At 43.6% G+C, this 17500-nt stretch overlaps 27 non-coding genes and 8 pseudogenes across 27 annotated transcripts in view; all 35 read left to right on the top strand.

Moving 5' to 3' along the window:
- LOC147947181 (5S ribosomal RNA) overlaps positions 1-13 on the top strand; it is a 119-nt gene extending 106 nt beyond the window's left edge. Inside the window, exon 1 of the ribosomal RNA XR_015596088.1 lies at positions 1-13. This exon is cut by the window's left edge and continues 106 nt beyond it. This is a non-coding gene — a ribosomal RNA (5S ribosomal RNA).
- A 397-nt stretch (positions 14-410) lies between these two features.
- Positions 411-529, top strand: LOC147947180 (5S ribosomal RNA). The gene has a single exon (XR_015595929.1). It is a non-coding gene; the product is annotated as a 5S ribosomal RNA (ribosomal RNA).
- A 396-nt stretch (positions 530-925) lies between these two features.
- LOC147947179 (5S ribosomal RNA) lies at positions 926-1044 on the top strand. The gene has a single exon (XR_015595928.1). It is a non-coding gene; the product is annotated as a 5S ribosomal RNA (ribosomal RNA).
- Positions 1045-1438: 394 nt separating this feature from the next.
- LOC147947178 (5S ribosomal RNA) lies at positions 1439-1557 on the top strand (annotated as a pseudogene).
- Positions 1558-1953: 396 nt separating this feature from the next.
- Positions 1954-2072, top strand: LOC147947177 (5S ribosomal RNA; annotated as a pseudogene).
- Positions 2073-2466: 394 nt separating this feature from the next.
- On the top strand, positions 2467-2585 carry LOC147947176 (5S ribosomal RNA). Its single transcript, XR_015595927.1, has one exon. It is a non-coding gene; the product is annotated as a 5S ribosomal RNA (ribosomal RNA).
- A 394-nt stretch (positions 2586-2979) lies between these two features.
- On the top strand, positions 2980-3098 carry LOC147947175 (5S ribosomal RNA). Its single transcript, XR_015595926.1, has one exon. It is a non-coding gene; the product is annotated as a 5S ribosomal RNA (ribosomal RNA).
- A 397-nt stretch (positions 3099-3495) lies between these two features.
- LOC147947174 (5S ribosomal RNA) lies at positions 3496-3614 on the top strand. Its single transcript, XR_015595925.1, has one exon. It is a non-coding gene; the product is annotated as a 5S ribosomal RNA (ribosomal RNA).
- A 395-nt stretch (positions 3615-4009) lies between these two features.
- On the top strand, positions 4010-4128 carry LOC147947173 (5S ribosomal RNA). The gene has a single exon (XR_015595924.1). It is a non-coding gene; the product is annotated as a 5S ribosomal RNA (ribosomal RNA).
- A 395-nt stretch (positions 4129-4523) lies between these two features.
- LOC147947172 (5S ribosomal RNA) lies at positions 4524-4642 on the top strand. Its single transcript, XR_015595923.1, has one exon. It is a non-coding gene; the product is annotated as a 5S ribosomal RNA (ribosomal RNA).
- Positions 4643-5038: 396 nt separating this feature from the next.
- Positions 5039-5157, top strand: LOC147947171 (5S ribosomal RNA). The gene has a single exon (XR_015595922.1). It is a non-coding gene; the product is annotated as a 5S ribosomal RNA (ribosomal RNA).
- Positions 5158-5551: 394 nt separating this feature from the next.
- LOC147947170 (5S ribosomal RNA) lies at positions 5552-5670 on the top strand. The gene has a single exon (XR_015595882.1). It is a non-coding gene; the product is annotated as a 5S ribosomal RNA (ribosomal RNA).
- Positions 5671-6066: 396 nt separating this feature from the next.
- LOC147947169 (5S ribosomal RNA) lies at positions 6067-6185 on the top strand (annotated as a pseudogene).
- A 394-nt stretch (positions 6186-6579) lies between these two features.
- Positions 6580-6698, top strand: LOC147947168 (5S ribosomal RNA; annotated as a pseudogene).
- A 394-nt stretch (positions 6699-7092) lies between these two features.
- Positions 7093-7211, top strand: LOC147947167 (5S ribosomal RNA). The gene has a single exon (XR_015595819.1). It is a non-coding gene; the product is annotated as a 5S ribosomal RNA (ribosomal RNA).
- Positions 7212-7608: 397 nt separating this feature from the next.
- On the top strand, positions 7609-7727 carry LOC147947166 (5S ribosomal RNA; annotated as a pseudogene).
- Positions 7728-8121: 394 nt separating this feature from the next.
- Positions 8122-8240, top strand: LOC147947165 (5S ribosomal RNA). Its single transcript, XR_015595818.1, has one exon. It is a non-coding gene; the product is annotated as a 5S ribosomal RNA (ribosomal RNA).
- A 394-nt stretch (positions 8241-8634) lies between these two features.
- Positions 8635-8753, top strand: LOC147947164 (5S ribosomal RNA). Its single transcript, XR_015595881.1, has one exon. It is a non-coding gene; the product is annotated as a 5S ribosomal RNA (ribosomal RNA).
- A 396-nt stretch (positions 8754-9149) lies between these two features.
- Positions 9150-9268, top strand: LOC147947163 (5S ribosomal RNA; annotated as a pseudogene).
- Positions 9269-9663: 395 nt separating this feature from the next.
- Positions 9664-9782, top strand: LOC147947162 (5S ribosomal RNA; annotated as a pseudogene).
- Positions 9783-10176: 394 nt separating this feature from the next.
- LOC147947161 (5S ribosomal RNA) lies at positions 10177-10295 on the top strand. Its single transcript, XR_015595817.1, has one exon. It is a non-coding gene; the product is annotated as a 5S ribosomal RNA (ribosomal RNA).
- A 397-nt stretch (positions 10296-10692) lies between these two features.
- LOC147947160 (5S ribosomal RNA) lies at positions 10693-10811 on the top strand (annotated as a pseudogene).
- A 394-nt stretch (positions 10812-11205) lies between these two features.
- LOC147947159 (5S ribosomal RNA) lies at positions 11206-11324 on the top strand. The gene has a single exon (XR_015595815.1). It is a non-coding gene; the product is annotated as a 5S ribosomal RNA (ribosomal RNA).
- A 394-nt stretch (positions 11325-11718) lies between these two features.
- LOC147947158 (5S ribosomal RNA) lies at positions 11719-11837 on the top strand. Its single transcript, XR_015595898.1, has one exon. It is a non-coding gene; the product is annotated as a 5S ribosomal RNA (ribosomal RNA).
- Positions 11838-12233: 396 nt separating this feature from the next.
- LOC147947157 (5S ribosomal RNA) lies at positions 12234-12352 on the top strand. Its single transcript, XR_015595996.1, has one exon. It is a non-coding gene; the product is annotated as a 5S ribosomal RNA (ribosomal RNA).
- A 394-nt stretch (positions 12353-12746) lies between these two features.
- On the top strand, positions 12747-12865 carry LOC147947156 (5S ribosomal RNA). The gene has a single exon (XR_015595995.1). It is a non-coding gene; the product is annotated as a 5S ribosomal RNA (ribosomal RNA).
- Positions 12866-13258: 393 nt separating this feature from the next.
- On the top strand, positions 13259-13377 carry LOC147947155 (5S ribosomal RNA). Its single transcript, XR_015595859.1, has one exon. It is a non-coding gene; the product is annotated as a 5S ribosomal RNA (ribosomal RNA).
- A 395-nt stretch (positions 13378-13772) lies between these two features.
- Positions 13773-13891, top strand: LOC147947154 (5S ribosomal RNA). Its single transcript, XR_015596078.1, has one exon. It is a non-coding gene; the product is annotated as a 5S ribosomal RNA (ribosomal RNA).
- A 397-nt stretch (positions 13892-14288) lies between these two features.
- Positions 14289-14407, top strand: LOC147947153 (5S ribosomal RNA). Its single transcript, XR_015595897.1, has one exon. It is a non-coding gene; the product is annotated as a 5S ribosomal RNA (ribosomal RNA).
- A 396-nt stretch (positions 14408-14803) lies between these two features.
- Positions 14804-14922, top strand: LOC147947152 (5S ribosomal RNA). The gene has a single exon (XR_015595994.1). It is a non-coding gene; the product is annotated as a 5S ribosomal RNA (ribosomal RNA).
- Positions 14923-15316: 394 nt separating this feature from the next.
- LOC147947151 (5S ribosomal RNA) lies at positions 15317-15435 on the top strand. The gene has a single exon (XR_015595858.1). It is a non-coding gene; the product is annotated as a 5S ribosomal RNA (ribosomal RNA).
- A 395-nt stretch (positions 15436-15830) lies between these two features.
- On the top strand, positions 15831-15949 carry LOC147947150 (5S ribosomal RNA). The gene has a single exon (XR_015596071.1). It is a non-coding gene; the product is annotated as a 5S ribosomal RNA (ribosomal RNA).
- Positions 15950-16346: 397 nt separating this feature from the next.
- Positions 16347-16465, top strand: LOC147947149 (5S ribosomal RNA). The gene has a single exon (XR_015595896.1). It is a non-coding gene; the product is annotated as a 5S ribosomal RNA (ribosomal RNA).
- A 396-nt stretch (positions 16466-16861) lies between these two features.
- LOC147947148 (5S ribosomal RNA) lies at positions 16862-16980 on the top strand. Its single transcript, XR_015595993.1, has one exon. It is a non-coding gene; the product is annotated as a 5S ribosomal RNA (ribosomal RNA).
- Positions 16981-17374: 394 nt separating this feature from the next.
- LOC147947147 (5S ribosomal RNA) lies at positions 17375-17493 on the top strand. The gene has a single exon (XR_015595857.1). It is a non-coding gene; the product is annotated as a 5S ribosomal RNA (ribosomal RNA).
- Positions 17494-17500: the final 7 nt, after the last annotated feature.

Genomic DNA, 17500 nt, shown 5'->3' with positions numbered 1-17500 from the left:
CGTGTTGCATCCCTCCCTCTTTGTTTTTTTTTTTTTTTTTTGGTTGTTGCGTAAGACTATATAGTACAAACAGAACGTCGTAACTTTTACATCGTGAGGAACCACGCGACCCATAATACCATTTCGGAAAGCCCCAAGAGTGTTTCTGGCAAAGCAATGGGTCTTCGTACCGTTGGACCATTCCGGAGGCCGAATTTTTACGTTTTAAGATGTTTCGGATGTTTTTTTGTGATCGCGACACAATTAGCTACGAGCACAAAATTATGTTTGGATATGGTTATCTCTTGTTTTTTGCGGTTGGAAGCACGTCCAAGGTGAATAAACCGATCCACATATCAAGTGGGACCCACATTGAAGGATCCCTTGAGTTTTCAAAAAACGATATATGCGATTGCATGGTTTATACTAACAGATGCGATCATACCAGCACTAATGCACCGGATCCCATCAGAACTCCGCAGTCAAGCGTGCTTGGGCGAGAGTAGTACTAGGATGGGTGACCTCCCGGAAAGTCCTCGTGTTGCATCCCTCCCTCTTTTTTTTTTTTTTTTTTTTTGGTTGTTGCGTAAGACTATATAGTACAAACAGAACCTCGTAACTTTTACATCGTGAGGAACCACGCGACCCATAATACCATTTTGGAAAGCCCCAAGAGTGTTTCTAGCAAGGCAATGGGTCTTCGTGCCATTGGACCATTCCGGAGGCCGAGTTTTGACGTTTTAAGGTGTTTCGGATGTTTTTTTGTGATCGCGACACAATTAGCTACGAGCACAAAATTATGTTTGGATATGGTTATCTCTTGTTTTTTGCGGTTGAAAGCACGTCCAAGGTGAATAAAGCGATCCACATATCAAGTGGGACCCACATTGAAGGATCCTTTGAGTTTTCAAAAAACGATATATGCGATTGCATGGTTTATACTAACAGATGCGATCATACCAGCACTAATGCACCGGATCCCATCAGAACTCCGCAGTCAAGCGTGCTTGGGCGAGAGTAGTACTAGGATGGGTGACCTCCCGGAAAGTCCTCGTGTTGCATCCCTCCCTCTTTTTTTTTTTTTTTTTTTGGTTGTTGCGTAAGACTATATAGTACAAATAGAATGTCGTAACTTTTACATCGTGAGGAACCACGCGACCCATAATACCATTTCGGAAAGCCCCAAGAGTGTTTCTGGCAAGGTAATGGGTTTTTGTACCGTTGGACCATTCCGGAGGCCGAATTTTTACGTTTTAAGGTGTTTCGGATGTTTTTTTGTGATCGCGACACAATTAGCTACGAGCACAAAATTATGTTTGGATATGGTTATCTCTTGTTTTTTGCGGTTGGAAGCACGTCCAAGGTGAATAAACCGATCCACATATCAAGTGGGACCCACATTGAAGGATCCCTTGAGTTTTCAAAAAACGATATATGCGATTGCATGGTTTATACTAATAGATGCGATCATACCAGCACTAATCCACCGGATCCCATCAGAACTCCACAGTCAAGCGTGCTTGGGCGAGAGTAGTACTAGGATGGGTGACCTCCCGGAAAGTCCTCGTGTTGCATCCCTCCCTCTTTTTTTTTTTTTTTTTTTTTGGTTGTTGCGTAAGACTATATAGTACAAACAGAACGTCGTAACTTTTACATCGTGAGGAACCACGCGACCCATAATACAATTTTGGAAAGCCCCAAGAGTGTTTCTGGCAAGGCAATGGGTCTTCGTACCGTTGGACCATTCCGGAGGCCGAATTTTGACGTTTTAAGGTGTTTCAGATGTTTTTTTGTGATCGCGACACAATTAGCTACGAGCACAAAATTATGTTTGGATATGGTTATCTCTTGTTTTTTGCGGTTGAAAGCACGTCCAAGGTGAATAAAGCGATCCACATATCATGTGGGACCCACATTGAAGGATCCCTTGAGTTTTCAAAAAACGATATATGCGATTGCATGGTTTATACTAACAGATGCGATCATACCAGCACTAATGCACCGGATCCCATCAGAACTCCGCAGTCAAGCGTGCTTCGGCGAGAGTAGTACTAGGATGGGTTACCTCCCGGAAAGTCCTCGTGTTGCATCCCTCCCTCTTTTTTTTTTTTTTTTTTTGGTTGTTGCGTAAGACTATATAGTACAAATAGAACGTCGTAACTTTTACATCGTGAGGAACCACGCGACCCATAATACCATTTCGGAAAGCCCCAAGAGTGTTTCTGGCAAGGCAATGGGTCTTCGTACTGTTGGACCATTCCGGAGGCCGAATTTTGACGTTTTAAGGTGTTTCGGATGTTTTTTTGTGATCGCGACACAATTAGCTAGGAGCACAAAATTATGTTTGGATATGGTTATCTCTTGTTTTTTGCGGTTGGAAGCACGTCCAAGGTGAATAAACCGATCCACATATCAAGTGGGACCCACATTGAAGGATCCCTTGAGTTTTCAAAAAACGATATATGCGATTGCATGGTTTATACTAACAGATGCGATCATACCAGCACTAATGCACCGGATCCCATCAGAACTCCGCAGTCAAGCGTGCTTGGGCGAGAGTAGTACTAGGATGGGTGACCTCCCGGAAAGTCCTCGTGTTGCATCCCTCCCTCTTTTTTTTTTTTTTTTCTTGGTTGTTGCGTAAGACTATATAGTACAAACAGAACGTCGTAACTTTTACATCGTGAGGAACCACGCGACCCATAATACCATTTCGGAAAGCCCCAAGAGTGTTTCTGGCAAGGTAATGGGTTTTTGTACCGTTGGACCATTCCGGAGGCCGAATTTTTACGTTTTAAGGTGTTTCGGATGTTTTTTTGTGATCGCGACACAATTAGCTACGAGCACAAAATTATGTTTGGATATGGTTATCTCTTGTTTTTTGCGGTTGGAAGCACGTCCAAGGTGAATAAAGCGATCCACATATCAAGTGGGACCCACATTGAAGGATCCCTTGAGTTTTCAAAAAACGATATATGCGATTGCATGGTTTATACTAACAGATGCGATCATACCAGCACTAATGCACCGGATCCCATCAGAACTCCGCAGTCAAGCGTGCTTGGGCGAGAGTAGTACTAGGATGGGTGACCTCCCGGAAAGTCCTCGTGTTGCATCCCTCCCTCTTTTTTTTTTTTTTTTTTTTTTGGTTGTTGCGTAAGACTATATAGTACAAACAGAACCTCATAACTTTTACATCGTGAGGAACCACGCGACCCATAATACCATTTTGGAAAGCCCCAAGAGTGTTTCTAGCAAGGCAATGGGTCTTCGTACCATTGGACCATTCCGGAGGCCGAGTTTTGACGTTTTAAGGTGTTTCGGATGTTTTTTTGTGATCGCGACACAATTAGCTACGAGCACAAAATTATGTTTGGATATGGTTATCTCTTGTTTTTTGCGGTTGAAAGCACGTCCAAGGTGAATAAAGCGATCCACATATCAAGTGGGACCCACATTGAAGGATCCCTTGAGTTTTCAAAAAACGATATATGCGATTGCATGGTTTATACTAACAGATGCGATCATACCAGCACTAATGCACCGGATCCCATCAGAACTCCGCAGTCAAGCGTGCTTGGGCGAGAGTAGTACTAGGATGGGTGACCTCCCGGAAAGTCCTCGTGTTGCATCCCTCCCTCTTTTTTTTTTTTTTTTTTTTGGTTGTTGCGTAAGACTATATAGTACAAATAGAACGTCGTAACTTTTACATCGTGAGGAACCACGCGACCCATAATACCATTTCGGAAAGCCCCAAGAGTGTTTCTGGCAAGGCAATGGGTCTTCGTACTGTTGGACCATTCCGGAGGCCGAATTTTGACGTTTTAAGGTGTTTCGGATGTTTTTTTGTGATCGCGACACAATTAGCTAGGAGCACAAAATTATGTTTGGATATGGTTATCTCTTGTTTTTTGCGGTTGGAAGCACGTCCAAGGTGAATAAACCGATCCACATATCAAGTGGGACCCACATTGAAGGATCCCTTGAGTTTTCAAAAAACGATATATGCGATTGCATGGTTTATACTAACAGATGCGATCATACCAGCACTAATGCACCGGATCCCATCAGAACTCCGCAGTCAAGCGTGCTTGGGCGAGAGTAGTACTAGGATGGGTGACCTCCCGGAAAGTCCTCGTGTTGCATCCCTCCCTCTTTTTTTTTTTTTTTTTTTTGGTTGTTGCGTAAGACTATATAGTACAAACAGAACGTCGTAACTTTTACATCGTGAGGAACCACGCGACCCATAATACCATTTCGGAAAGCCCCAAGAGTGTTTCTGGCAAGGTAATGGGTTTTTGTACCGTTGGACCATTCCGGAGGCCGAATTTTTACGTTTTAAGGTGTTTCGGATGTTTTTTTGTGATCGCGACACAATTAGCTACGAGCACAAAATTATGTTTGGATATGGTTATCTCTTGTTTTTTGCGGTTGGAAGCACGTCCAAGGTGAATAAACCGATCCACATATCAAGTGGGACCCACATTGAAGGATCCCTTGAGTTTTCAAAAAACGATATATGCGATTGCATGGTTTATACTAACAGATGCGATCATACCAGCACTAATGCACCGGATCCCATCAGAACTCCGCAGTCAAGCGTGCTTGGGCGAGAGTAGTACTAGGATGGGTGACCTCCCGGAAAGTCCTCGTGTTGCATCCCTCCCTCTTTTTTTTTTTTTTTTTTTTTGGTTGTTGCGTAAGACTATATAGTACAAACAGAACCTCATAACTTTTACATCGTGAGGAACCACGCGACCCATAATACCATTTTGGAAAGCCCCAAGAGTGTTTCTAGCAAGGCAATGGGTCTTCGTACCATTGGACCATTCCGGAGGCCGAGTTTTGACGTTTTAAGGTGTTTCGGATGTTTTTTTGTGATCGCGACACAATTAGCTACGAGCACAAAATTATGTTTGGATATGGTTATCTCTTGTTTTTTGCGGTTGAAAGCACGTCCAAGGTGAATAAAGCGATCCACATATCAAGTGGGACCCATATTGAAGGATCCCTTGAGTTTTCAAAAAACGATATATGCGATTGCATGGTTTATACTAACAGATGCGATCATACCAGCACTAATGCACCGGATCCCATCAGAACTCCGCAGTCAAGCGTGCTTGGGCGAGAGTAGTACTAGGATGGGTGACCTCCCGGAAAGTCCTCGTGTTGCATCCCTCCCTCTTTTTTTTTTTTTTTTTTTGGTTGTTGCGTAAGACTATATAGTACAAATAGAACGTCGTAACTTTTACATCGTGAGGAACCACGCGACCCATAATACCATTTCGGAAAGCCCCAAGAGTGTTTCTGGCAAGGTAATGGGTTTTTGTACCGTTGGACCATTCCGGAGGCCGAATTTTTACGTTTTAAGGTGTTTCGGATGTTTTTTTGTGATCGCGACACAATTAGCTACGAGCACAAAATTATGTTTGGATATGGTTATCTCTTGTTTTTTGCGGTTGGAAGCACGTCCAAGGTGAATAAACCGATCCACATATCAAGTGGGACCCACATTGAAGGATCCCTTGAGTTTTCAAAAAACGATATATGCGATTGCATGGTTTATACTAACAGATGCGATCATACCAGCACTAATGCACCGGATCCCATCAGAACTCCGCAGTCAAGCGTGCTTGGGCGAGAGTAGTACTAGGATGGGTGACCTCCCGGAAAGTCCACGTGTTGCATCCCTCCCTCTTTTTTTTTTTTTTTTTTTTTGGTTGTTGCGTAAGACTATATAGTACAAACAGAACGTCGTAACTTTTACATCGTGAGGAACCACGCGACCCATAATACCATTTTGGAAAGCCCCAAGAGTGTTTCTGGCAAGGCAATGGGTCTTCGTACTGTTGGACCATTCCGGAGGCCGAATTTTGACGTTTTAAGGTGTTTCGGATGTTTTTTTGTGATCGCGACACAATTAGCTACGAGCACAAAATTATGTTTGGATATGGTTATCTCTTGTTTTTTGCGGTTGGAAGCACGTCCAAGGTGAATAAAGCGATCCACATATCAAGTGGGACCCACATTGAAGGATCCCTTGAGTTTTCAAAAAACGATATATGCGATTGCATGGTTTATACTAACAGATGCGATCATACCAGCACTAATGCACCGGATCCCATCAGAACTCCACAGTCAAGCGTGCTTGGGAGAGAGTAGTACTAGGATGGGTGACCTCCCGGAAAGTCCTCGTGTTGCATCCCTCCCTCTTTTTTTTTTTTTTTTTTTGGTTGTTGCGTAAGACTATATAGTACAAACAGAACGTCGTAACTTTTACATAGTGAGGAACCACGCGACCCATAATACCATTTCGGAAAGCCCCAAGAGTGTTTCTGGCAAGGCAATGGGTCTTCGTACCGTTGGACCATTCCGGAGGCCGAATTTTGACGTTTTAAGGTGTTTCGGATGTTTTTTTGTGATCGCGACACAATTAGCTACGAGCACAAAATTATGTTTGGATATGGTTATCTCTTGTTTTTTGCGGTTGGAAGCACGTCCAAGGTGAATAAAGCGATCCACATATCAAGTGGGACCCACATTGAAGGATCCCTTGAGTTTTCAAAAAACGATATATGCGATTGCATGGTTTATACTAACAGATGCGATCATACCAGCACTAATGCACCGGATCCCATCAGAACTCCGCAGTTAAGCGTGCTTGGGCGAGAGTAGTACTAGGATGGGTGACCTCCCGGAAAGTCCTCTTGTTGCATCCCTCCCTCTTTTTTTTTTTTTTTTTTTGGTTGTTGCGTAAGACTATATAGTACAAACAGAACGTCGTAACTTTTACATCGTGAGGAACCACGCGACCCATAATACCATTTCGGAAAGCCCCAAGAGTGTTTCTGGCAAGGAAATGGGTCTTCGTACCGTTGGACCATTCCGGAGGCCGAATTTTGACGTTTTAAGGTGTTTCGGATGTTTTTTTGTGATCGCGACACAATTAGCTACGAGCACAAAATTATGTTTGGATATGGTTATCTCTTGTTTTTTGCGGTTGGAAGCACGTCCAAGGTGAATAAAGCGATCCACATATCAAGTGGGACCCACATTGAAGGATCCCTTGAGTTTTCAAAAAACGATATATGCGATTGCATGGTTTATACTAACAGATGCGATCATACCAGCACTAATGCACCGGATCCCATCAGAACTCCGCAGTTAAGCGTGCTTGGGCGAGAGTAGTACTAGGATGGGTGACCTCCCGGAAAGTCCTCGTGTTGCATCCCTCCCTCTTTTTTTTTTTTTTTTTTTTTTGGTTGTTGCGTAAGACTATATAGTACAAACAGAACGTCGTAACTTTTACATCGTGAGGAACCACGCGACCCATAATACCATTTTGGAAAGCCCCAAGAGTGTTTCTGGCAAGGCAATGGGTCTTCGTACCGTTGGACCATTCCGGAGGCCGAATTTTGACGTTTTAAGGTGTTTCGGATGTTTTTTTGTGATCGCGACACAATTAGCTAGGAGCACAAAATTATGTTTGGATATGGTTATCTCTTGTTTTTTGCGGTTGAAAGCACGTCCAAGGTGAATAAAGCGATCCACATATCAAGTGGGACCCACATTGAAGGATCCCTTGAGTTTTCAAAAAACGATATATGCGATTGCATGGTTTATACTAACAGATGCGATCATACCAGCACTAATGCACCGGATCCCATCAGAACTCCACAGTCAAGCGTGCTTGGGAGAGAGTAGTACTAGGATGGGTGACCTCCCGGAAAGTCCTCGTGTTGCATCCCTCCCTCTTTTTTTTTTTTTTTTTTTGGTTGTTGCGTAAGACTATATAGTACAAACAGAACATCGTAACTTTTACATCGTGAGGAACCACGCGACCCATAATACCATTTCGGAAAGCCCCAAGAGTGTTTCTGGCAAGGCAATGGGTCTTCGTACCGTTGGACCATTCCGGAGGCCGAATTTTGACGTTTTAAGGTGTTTCGGATGTTTTTTTGTGATCGCGACACAATTAGCTACGAGCACAAAATTATGTTTGGATATGGTTATCTCTTGTTTTTTGCGGTTGGAAGCACGTCCAAGGTGAATAAAGCGATCCACATATCAAGTGGGACCCACATTGAAGGATCCCTTGAGTTTTCAAAAAACGATATATGCGATTGCATGGTTTATACTAACAGATGCGATCATACCAGCACTAATGCACCGGATCCCATCAGAACTCCGCAGTTAAGCGTGCTTGGGCGAGAGTAGTACTAGGATGGGTGACCTCCCGGAAAGTCCTCGTGTTGCATCCCTCCCTCTTTTTTTTTTTTTTTTTTTGGTTGTTGCGTAAGACTATATAGTACAAACAGAACGTCGTAACTTTTACATCGTGAGGAACCACGCGACCCATAATACCATTTCGGAAAGCCCCAAGAGTGTTTCTGGCAAGGCAATGGGTCTTCGTACCGTTGGACCATTCCGGAGGCCGAATTTTGACGTTTTAAGGTGTTTCGGATGTTTTTTTGTGATCGCGACACAATTAGCTACGAGCACAAAATTATGTTTGGATATGGTTATCTCTTGTTTTTTGCGGTTGGAAGCACGTCCAAGGTGAATAAACCGATCCACATATCAAGTGGGACCCACATTGAAGGATCCCTTGAGTTTTCAAAAAACGATATATGCGATTGCATGGTTTATACTAACAGATGCGATCATACCAGCACTAATGCACCGGATCCCATCAGAACTCCGCAGTCAAGCGTGCTTGGGCGAGAGTAGTACTAGGATGGGTGACCTCCCGGAAAGTCCACGTGTTGCATCCCTCCCTCTTTTTTTTTTTTTTTTTTTTTGGTTGTTGCGTAAGACTATATAGTACAAACAGAACGTCGTAACTTTTACATCGTGAGGAACCACGCGACCCATAATACCATTTTGGAAAGCCCCAAGAGTGTTTCTGGCAAGGCAATGGGTCTTCGTACTGTTGGACCATTCCGGAGGCCGAATTTTGACGTTTTAAGGTGTTTCGGATGTTTTTTTGTGATCGCGACACAATTAGCTAGGAGCACAAAATTATGTTTGGATATGGTTATCTCTTGTTTTTTGCGGTTGAAAGCACGTCCAAGGTGAATAAAGCGATCCACATATCAAGTGGGACCCACATTGAAGGATCCCTTGAGTTTTCAAAAAACGATATATGCGATTGCATGGTTTATACTAACAGATGCGATCATACCAGCACTAATGCACCGGATCCCATCAGAACTCCACAGTCAAGCGTGCTTGGGAGAGAGTAGTACTAGGATGGGTGACCTCCCGGAAAGTCCTCGTGTTGCATCCCTCCCTCTTTTTTTTTTTTTTTTTTTTGGTTGTTGCGTAAGACTATATAGTACAAACAGAACGTCGTAACTTTTACATAGTGAGGAACCACGCGACCCATAATACCATTTCGGAAAGCCCCAAGAGTGTTTCTGGCAAGGCAATGGGTCTTCGTACCGTTGGACCATTCCGGAGGCCGAATTTTGACGTTTTAAGGTGTTTCGGATGTTTTTTTGTGATCGCGACACAATTAGCTACGAGCACAAAATTATGTTTGGATATGGTTATCTCTTGTTTTTTGCGGTTGGAAGCACGTCCAAGGTGAATAAAGCGATCCACATATCAAGTGGGACCCACATTGAAGGATCCCTTGAGTTTTCAAAAAACGATATATGCGATTGCATGGTTTATACTAACAGATGCGATCATACCAGCACTAATGCACCGGATCCCATCAGAACTCCGCAGTTAAGCGTGCTTGGGCGAGAGTAGTACTAGGATGGGTGACCTCCCGGAAAGTCCTCTTGTTGCATCCCTCCCTCTTTTTTTTTTTTTTTTTTTGGTTGTTGCGTAAGACTATATAGTACAAACAGAACGTCGTAACTTTTACATCGTGAGGAACCACGCGACCCATAATACCATTTCGGAAAGCCCCAAGAGTGTTTCTGGCAAGGAAATGGGTCTTCGTACCGTTGGACCATTCCGGAGGCCGAATTTTGACGTTTTAAGGTGTTTCGGATGTTTTTTTGTGATCGCGACACAATTAGCTACGAGCACAAAATTATGTTTGGATATGGTTATCTCTTGTTTTTTGCGGTTGGAAGCACGTCCAAGGTGAATAAAGCGATCCACATATCAAGTGGGACCCACATTGAAGGATCCCTTGAGTTTTCAAAAAACGATATATGCGATTGCATGGTTTATACTAACAGATGCGATCATACCAGCACTAATGCACCGGATCCCATCAGAACTCCGCAGTTAAGCGTGCTTGGGCGAGAGTAGTACTAGGATGGGTGACCTCCCGGAAAGTCCTCGTGTTGCATCCCTCCCTCTTTTTTTTTTTTTTTTTTTTTTGGTTGTTGCGTAAGACTATATAGTACAAACAGAACGTCGTAACTTTTACATCGTGAGGAACCACGCGACCCATAATACCATTTTGGAAAGCCCCAAGAGTGTTTCTGGCAAGGCAATGGGTCTTCGTACCGTTGGACCATTCCGGAGGCCGAATTTTGACGTTTTAAGGTGTTTCGGATGTTTTTTTGTGATCGCGACACAATTAGCTAGGAGCACAAAATTATGTTTGGATATGGTTATCTCTTGTTTTTTGCGGTTGAAAGCACGTCCAAGGTGAATAAAGCGATCCACATATCAAGTGGGACCCACATTGAAGGATCCCTTGAGTTTTCAAAAAACGATATATGCGATTGCATGGTTTATACTAACAGATGCGATCATACCAGCACTAATGCACCGGATCCCATCAGAACTCCACAGTCAAGCGTGCTTGGGAGAGAGTAGTACTAGGATGGGTGACCTCCCGGAAAGTCCTCGTGTTGCATCCCTCCCTCTTTTTTTTTTTTTTTTTTTGGTTGTTGCGTAAGACTATATAGTACAAACAGAACATCGTAACTTTTACATCGTGAGGAACCACGCGACCCATAATACCATTTCGGAAAGCCCCAAGAGTGTTTCTGGCAAGGCAATGGGTCTTCGTACCGTTGGACCATTCCGGAGGCCGAATTTTGACGTTTTAAGGTGTTTCGGATGTTTTTTTGTGATCGCGACACAATTAGCTACGAGCACAAAATTATGTTTGGATATGGTTATCTCTTGTTTTTTGCGGTTGGAAGCACGTCCAAGGTGAATAAAGCGATCCACATATCAAGTGGGACCCACATTGAAGGATCCCTTGAGTTTTCAAAAAACGATATATGCGATTGCATGGTTTATACTAACAGATGCGATCATACCAGCACTAATGCACCGGATCCCATCAGAACTCCGCAGTTAAGCGTGCTTGGGCGAGAGTAGTACTAGGATGGGTGACCTCCCGGAAAGTCCTCGTGTTGCATCCCTCCCTCTTTTTTTTTTTTTTTTTTTGGTTGTTGCGTAAGACTATATAGTACAAACAGAACGTCGTAACTTTTACATCGTGAGGAACCACGCGACCCATAATACCATTTCGGAAAGCCCCAAGAGTGTTTCTGGCAAGGCAATGGGTCTTCGTACCGTTGGACCATTCCGGAGGCCGAATTTTGACGTTTTAAGGTGTTTCGGATGTTTTTTTGTGATCGCGACACAATTAGCTAGGAGCACAAAATTATGTTTGGATATGGTTATCTCTTGTTTTTTGCGGTTGGAAGCACGTCCAAGGTGAATAAACCGATCCACATATCAAGTGGGACCCACATTGAAGGATCCCTTGAGTTTTCAAAAAACGATATATGCGATTGCATGGTTTATACTAACGGATGCGATCATACCAGCACTAATGCACCGGATCCCATCAGAACTCCGCAGTTAAGCGTGCTTGGGCGAGAGTAGTACTAGGATGGGTGACCTCCCGGAAAGTCCTCTTGTTGCATCCCTCCCTCTTTTTTTTTTTTTTTTTTTTTGGTTGTTGCGTAAGACTATATAGTACAAACAGAACGTCGTAACTTTTACATCGTGAGGAACCACGCGACCCATAATACCATTTCGGAAAGCCCCAAGAGTGTTTCTGGCAAGGCAATGGGTCTTCGTACCGTTGGACCATTCCGGAGGCCGAATTTTTACGTTTTAAGGTGTTTCGGATGTTTTTTTGTGATCGCGACACAATTAGCTACGAGCACAAAATTATGTTTGGATATGGTTATCTCTTGTTTTTTGCGGTTGGAAGCACGTCCAAGGTGAATAAACCGATCCACATATCAAGTGGGACCCACATTGAAGGATCCCTTGAGTTTTCAAAAAACGATATATGCGATTGCATGGTTTATACTAACGGATGCGATCATACCAGCACTAATGCACCGGATCCCATCAGAACTCCGCAGTTAAGCGTGCTTGGGCGAGAGTAGTACTAGGATGGGTGACCTCCCAGAAAGTCCTCGTGTTGCATCGCTCCCTCTTTTTTTTTTTTTTTTTTTGGTTGTTGCGTAAGACTATATAGTACAAACAGAACGTCGTAACTTTTACATCGTGAGGAACCACGCGACCCATAATACCATTTCGGAAAGCCCCAAGAGTGTTTCTGGCAAGGCAATGGGTCTTCGTACCGTTGGACCATTCCGGAGGCCGAATTTTTACGTTTTAAGGTGTTTCGGATGTTTTTTTGTGATCGCGACACAATTAGCTACGAGCACAAAATTATGTTTGGATATGGTTATCTCTTGTTTTTTGCGGTTGGAAGCACGTCCAAGGTGAATAAACCGATCCACATATCAAGTGGGACCCACATTGAAGGATCCCTTGAGTTTTCAAAAAACGATATATGCGATTGCATGGTTTATACTAACGGATGCGATCATACCAGCACTAATGCACCGGATCCCATCAGAACTCCGCAGTTAAGCGTGCTTGGGCGAGAGTAGTACTAGGATGGGTGACCTCCCAGAAAGTCCTCGTGTTGCATCGCTCCCTCTTTTTTTTTTTTTTTTTTTGGTTGTTGCGTAAGACTATATAGTACAAACAGAACGTCGTAACTTTTACATCGTGAGGAACAACGCGACCCATAATACCATTTCGGAAAGCCCCAAGAGTGTTTCTGGCAAGGCAATGGGTCTTCGTACTGCTGGAGATTCCGGAGGCCGAATTTTGACGTTTTAAGGTGTTCCGGATGTTTTTTTGTGATCGCGACACAATTAGCTAGGAGCACAAAATTATGTTTGGATATGGTTATCTCTTGTTTTTTGAGGTTGGAAGCACGTCCAAGGTGAATAAACCGATCCACATATCAAGTGGGACCCACATTGAAGGATCCCTTGAGTTTTCAAAAAACGATATATGCGATTGCATGGTTTATACTAACGGATGCGATCATACCAGCACTAATGCACCAGATCCCATCAGAACTCCGCAGTTAAGCGTGCTTGGGCGAGAGTAGTACTAGGATGGGTGACCTCCCGGAAAGTCCTCGTGTTGCATCCCTCCCTCTTTTTTTTTTTTTTTTTTTTGGTTGTTGCGTAAGACTATATAGTACAAACAGAACGTCGTAACTTCTACATCGTGAGGAACCACGCGACCCATAATACCATTTCGGAAAGCCCCAAGAGTGTTTCTGGCAAGGCAATGGGTCTTCGTACCGTTGGACCATTCCGGAGGCCGAATTTTGACGTTTTAAGGTGTTTCGGATGTTTTTTTGTGATCGCGACACAATTAGCTAGGAGCACAAAATTATGTTTGGATATGGTTATCTCTTGTTTTTTGCGGTTGGAAGCACGTCCAAGGTGAATAAACCGATCCACATATCAAGTGGGACCCACATTGAAGGATCCCTTGAGTTTTCAAAAAATGATATATGCGATTGCATGGTTTATACTAACGGATGCGATCATACCAGCACTAATGCACCGGATCCCATCAGAACTCCGCAGTTAAGCGTGCTTGGGCGAGAGTAGTACTAGGATGGGTGACCTCCCGGAAAGTCCTCGTGTTGCATCCCTCCCTCTTTTTTTTTTTTTTTTTTTTTTGGTTGTTGCGTAAGACTATATAGTACAAACAGAACGTCGTAACTTTTACATCGTGAGGAACCACGCGACCCATAATACCATTTCGGAAACCCCCAAGAGTGTTTCTGGCAAGGCAATGGGTCTTCGTACCGTTGGACCATTCCGGAGGCCGAATTTTGACGTTTTAAGGTGTTTCGGATGTTTTTTTGTGATCGCGACACAATTAGCTACGAGCACAAAATTATGTTTGGATATGGTTATCTCTTGTTTTTTGCGGTTGGAAGCACGTCCAAGGTGAATAAAGCGATCCACATATCAAGTGGGACCCACATTGAAGGATCCCTTGAGTTTTCAAAAAACGATATATGCGATTGCATGGTTTATACTAACGGATGCGATCATACCAGCACTAATGCACCGGATCCCATCAGAACTCCGCAGTTAAGCGTGCTTGGGCGAGAGTAGTACTAGGATGGGTGACCTCCCGGAAAGTCCTCTTGTTGCATCCCTCCCTCTTTTTTTTTTTTTTTTTTTTTGGTTGTTGCGTAAGACTATATAGTACAAACAGAACGTCGTAACTTTTACATCGTGAGGAACCACGCGACCCATAATACCATTTCGGAAAGCCCCAAGAGTGTTTCTGGCAAGGCAATGGGTCTTCGTACCGTTGGACCATTCCGGAGGCCGAATTTTTACGTTTTAAGGTGTTTCGGATGTTTTTTTGTGATCGCGACACAATTAGCTACGAGCACAAAATTATGTTTGGATATGGTTATCTCTTGTTTTTTGCGGTTGGAAGCACGTCCAAGGTGAATAAACCGATCCACATATCAAGTGGGACCCACATTGAAGGATCCCTTGAGTTTTCAAAAAACGATATATGCGATTGCATGGTTTATACTAACGGATGCGATCATACCAGCACTAATGCACCGGATCCCATCAGAACTCCGCAGTTAAGCGTGCTTGGGCGAGAGTAGTACTAGGATGGGTGACCTCCCAGAAAGTCCTCGTGTTGCATCGCTCCCTCTTTTTTTTTTTTTTTTTTTGGTTGTTGCGTAAGACTATATAGTACAAACAGAACGTCGTAACTTTTACATCGTGAGGAACCACGCGACCCATAATACCATTTCGGAAAGCCCCAAGAGTGTTTCTGGCAAGGCAATGGGTCTTCGTACTGCTGGAGCATTCCGGAGGCCGAATTTTGACGTTTTAAGGTGTTTCGGATGTTTTTTTGTGATCGCGACACAATTAGCTAGGAGCACAAAATTATGTTTGGATATGGTTATCTCTTGTTTTTTGAGGTTGGAAGCACGTCCAAGGTGAATAAACCGATCCACATATCAAGTGGGACCCACATTGAAGGATCCCTTGAGTTTTCAAAAAACGATATATGCGATTGCATGGTTTATACTAACGGATGCGATCATACCAGCACTAATGCACCAGATCCCATCAGAACTCCGCAGTTAAGCGTGCTTGGGCGAGAGTAGTACTAGGATGGGTGACCTCCCGGAAAGTCCTCGTGTTGCATCCCTCCCTCTTTTTTTTTTTTTTTTTTTTGGTTGTTGCGTAAGACTATATAGTACAAACAGAACGTCGTAACTTCTACATCGTGAGGAACCACGCGACCCATAATACCATTTCGGAAAGCCCCAAGAGTGTTTCTGGCAAGGCAATGGGTCTTCGTACCGTTGGACCATTCCGGAGGCCGAATTTTGACGTTTTAAGGTGTTTCGGATGTTTTTTTGTGATCGCGACACAATTAGCTAGGAGCACAAAATTATGTTTGGATATGGTTATCTCTTGTTTTTTGCGGTTGGAAGCACGTCCAAGGTGAATAAACCGATCCACATATCAAGTGGGACCCACATTGAAGGATCCCTTGAGTTTTCAAAAAATGATATATGCGATTGCATGGTTTATACTAACGGATGCGATCATACCAGCACTAATGCACCGGATCCCATCAGAACTCCGCAGTTAAGCGTGCTTGGGCGAGAGTAGTACTAGGATGGGTGACCTCCCGGAAAGTCCTCGTGTTGCATCCCTCCCTCTTTTTTTTTTTTTTTTTTTTTTGGTTGTTGCGTAAGACTATATAGTACAAACAGAACGTCGTAACTTTTACATCGTGAGGAACCACGCGACCCATAATACCATTTCGGAAACCCCCAAGAGTGTTTCTGGCAAGGCAATGGGTCTTCGTACCGTTGGACCATTCCGGAGGCCGAATTTTGACGTTTTAAGGTGTTTCGGATGTTTTTTTGTGATCGCGACACAATTAGCTACGAGCACAAAATTATGTTTGGATATGGTTATCTCTTGTTTTTTGCGGTTGGAAGCACGTCCAAGGTGAATAAAGCGATCCACATATCAAGTGGGACCCACATTGAAGGATCCCTTGAGTTTTCAAAAAACGATATATGCGATTGCATGGTTTATACTAACGGATGCGATCATACCAGCACTAATGCACCGGATCCCATCAGAACTCCGCAGTTAAGCGTGCTTGGGCGAGAGTAGTACTAGGATGGGTGACCTCCCGGAAAGTCCTCTTGTTGCATCCCTCCCTCTTTTTTTTTTTTTTTTTTTTTGGTTGTTGCGTAAGACTATATAGTACAAACAGAACGTCGTAACTTTTACATCGTGAGGAACCACGCGACCCATAATACCATTTCGGAAAGCCCCAAGAGTGTTTCTGGCAAGGCAATGGGTCTTCGTACCGTTGGACCATTCCGGAGGCCGAATTTTTACGTTTTAAGGTGTTTCGGATGTTTTTTTGTGATCGCGACACAATTAGCTACGAGCACAAAATTATGTTTGGATATGGTTATCTCTTGTTTTTTGCGGTTGGAAGCACGTCCAAGGTGAATAAACCGATCCACATATCAAGTGGGACCCACATTGAAGGATCCCTTGAGTTTTCAAAAAACGATATATGCGATTGCATGGTTTATACTAACGGATGCGATCATACCAGCACTAATGCACCGGATCCCATCAGAACTCCGCAGTTAAGCGTGCTTGGGCGAGAGTAGTACTAGGATGGGTGACCTCCCAGAAAGTCCTCGTGTTGCATCGCTCCCTCTTTTTTTTTTTTTTTTTTTGGTTGTTGCGTAAGACTATATAGTACAAACAGAACGTCGTAACTTTTACATCGTGAGGAACCACGCGACCCATAATACCATTTCGGAAAGCCCCAAGAGTGTTTCTGGCAAGGCAATGGGTCTTCGTACTGCTGGAGCATTCCGGAGGCCGAATTTTGACGTTTTAAGGTGTTTCGGATGTTTTTTTGTGATCGCGACACAATTAGCTAGGAGCACAAAATTATGTTTGGATATGGTTATCTCTTGTTTTTTGAGGTTGGAAGCACGTCCAAGGTGAATAAACCGATCCACATATCAAGTGGGACCCACATTGAAGGATCCCTTGAGTTTTCAAAAAACGATATATGCGATTGCATGGTTTATACTAACGGATGCGATCATACCAGCACTAATGCACCAGATCCCATCAGAACTCCGCAGTTAAGCGTGCTTGGGCGAGAGTAGTACTAGGATGGGTGACCTCCCGGAAAGTCCTCGTGTTGCATCCCTCCCTCT

This window comes from Camelina sativa, chromosome 3 (assembly GCF_030686135.1).
Source record: "Camelina sativa cultivar CO46 ecotype springtype chromosome 3, ASM3068613v1".
In the NCBI taxonomy this organism is placed as follows: Eukaryota; Viridiplantae; Streptophyta; class Magnoliopsida; order Brassicales; family Brassicaceae; genus Camelina; species Camelina sativa.
The sequence above is the reverse complement of the archived record's forward strand: the minus strand, read 5'-3'. Positions and strand labels throughout refer to the sequence as shown.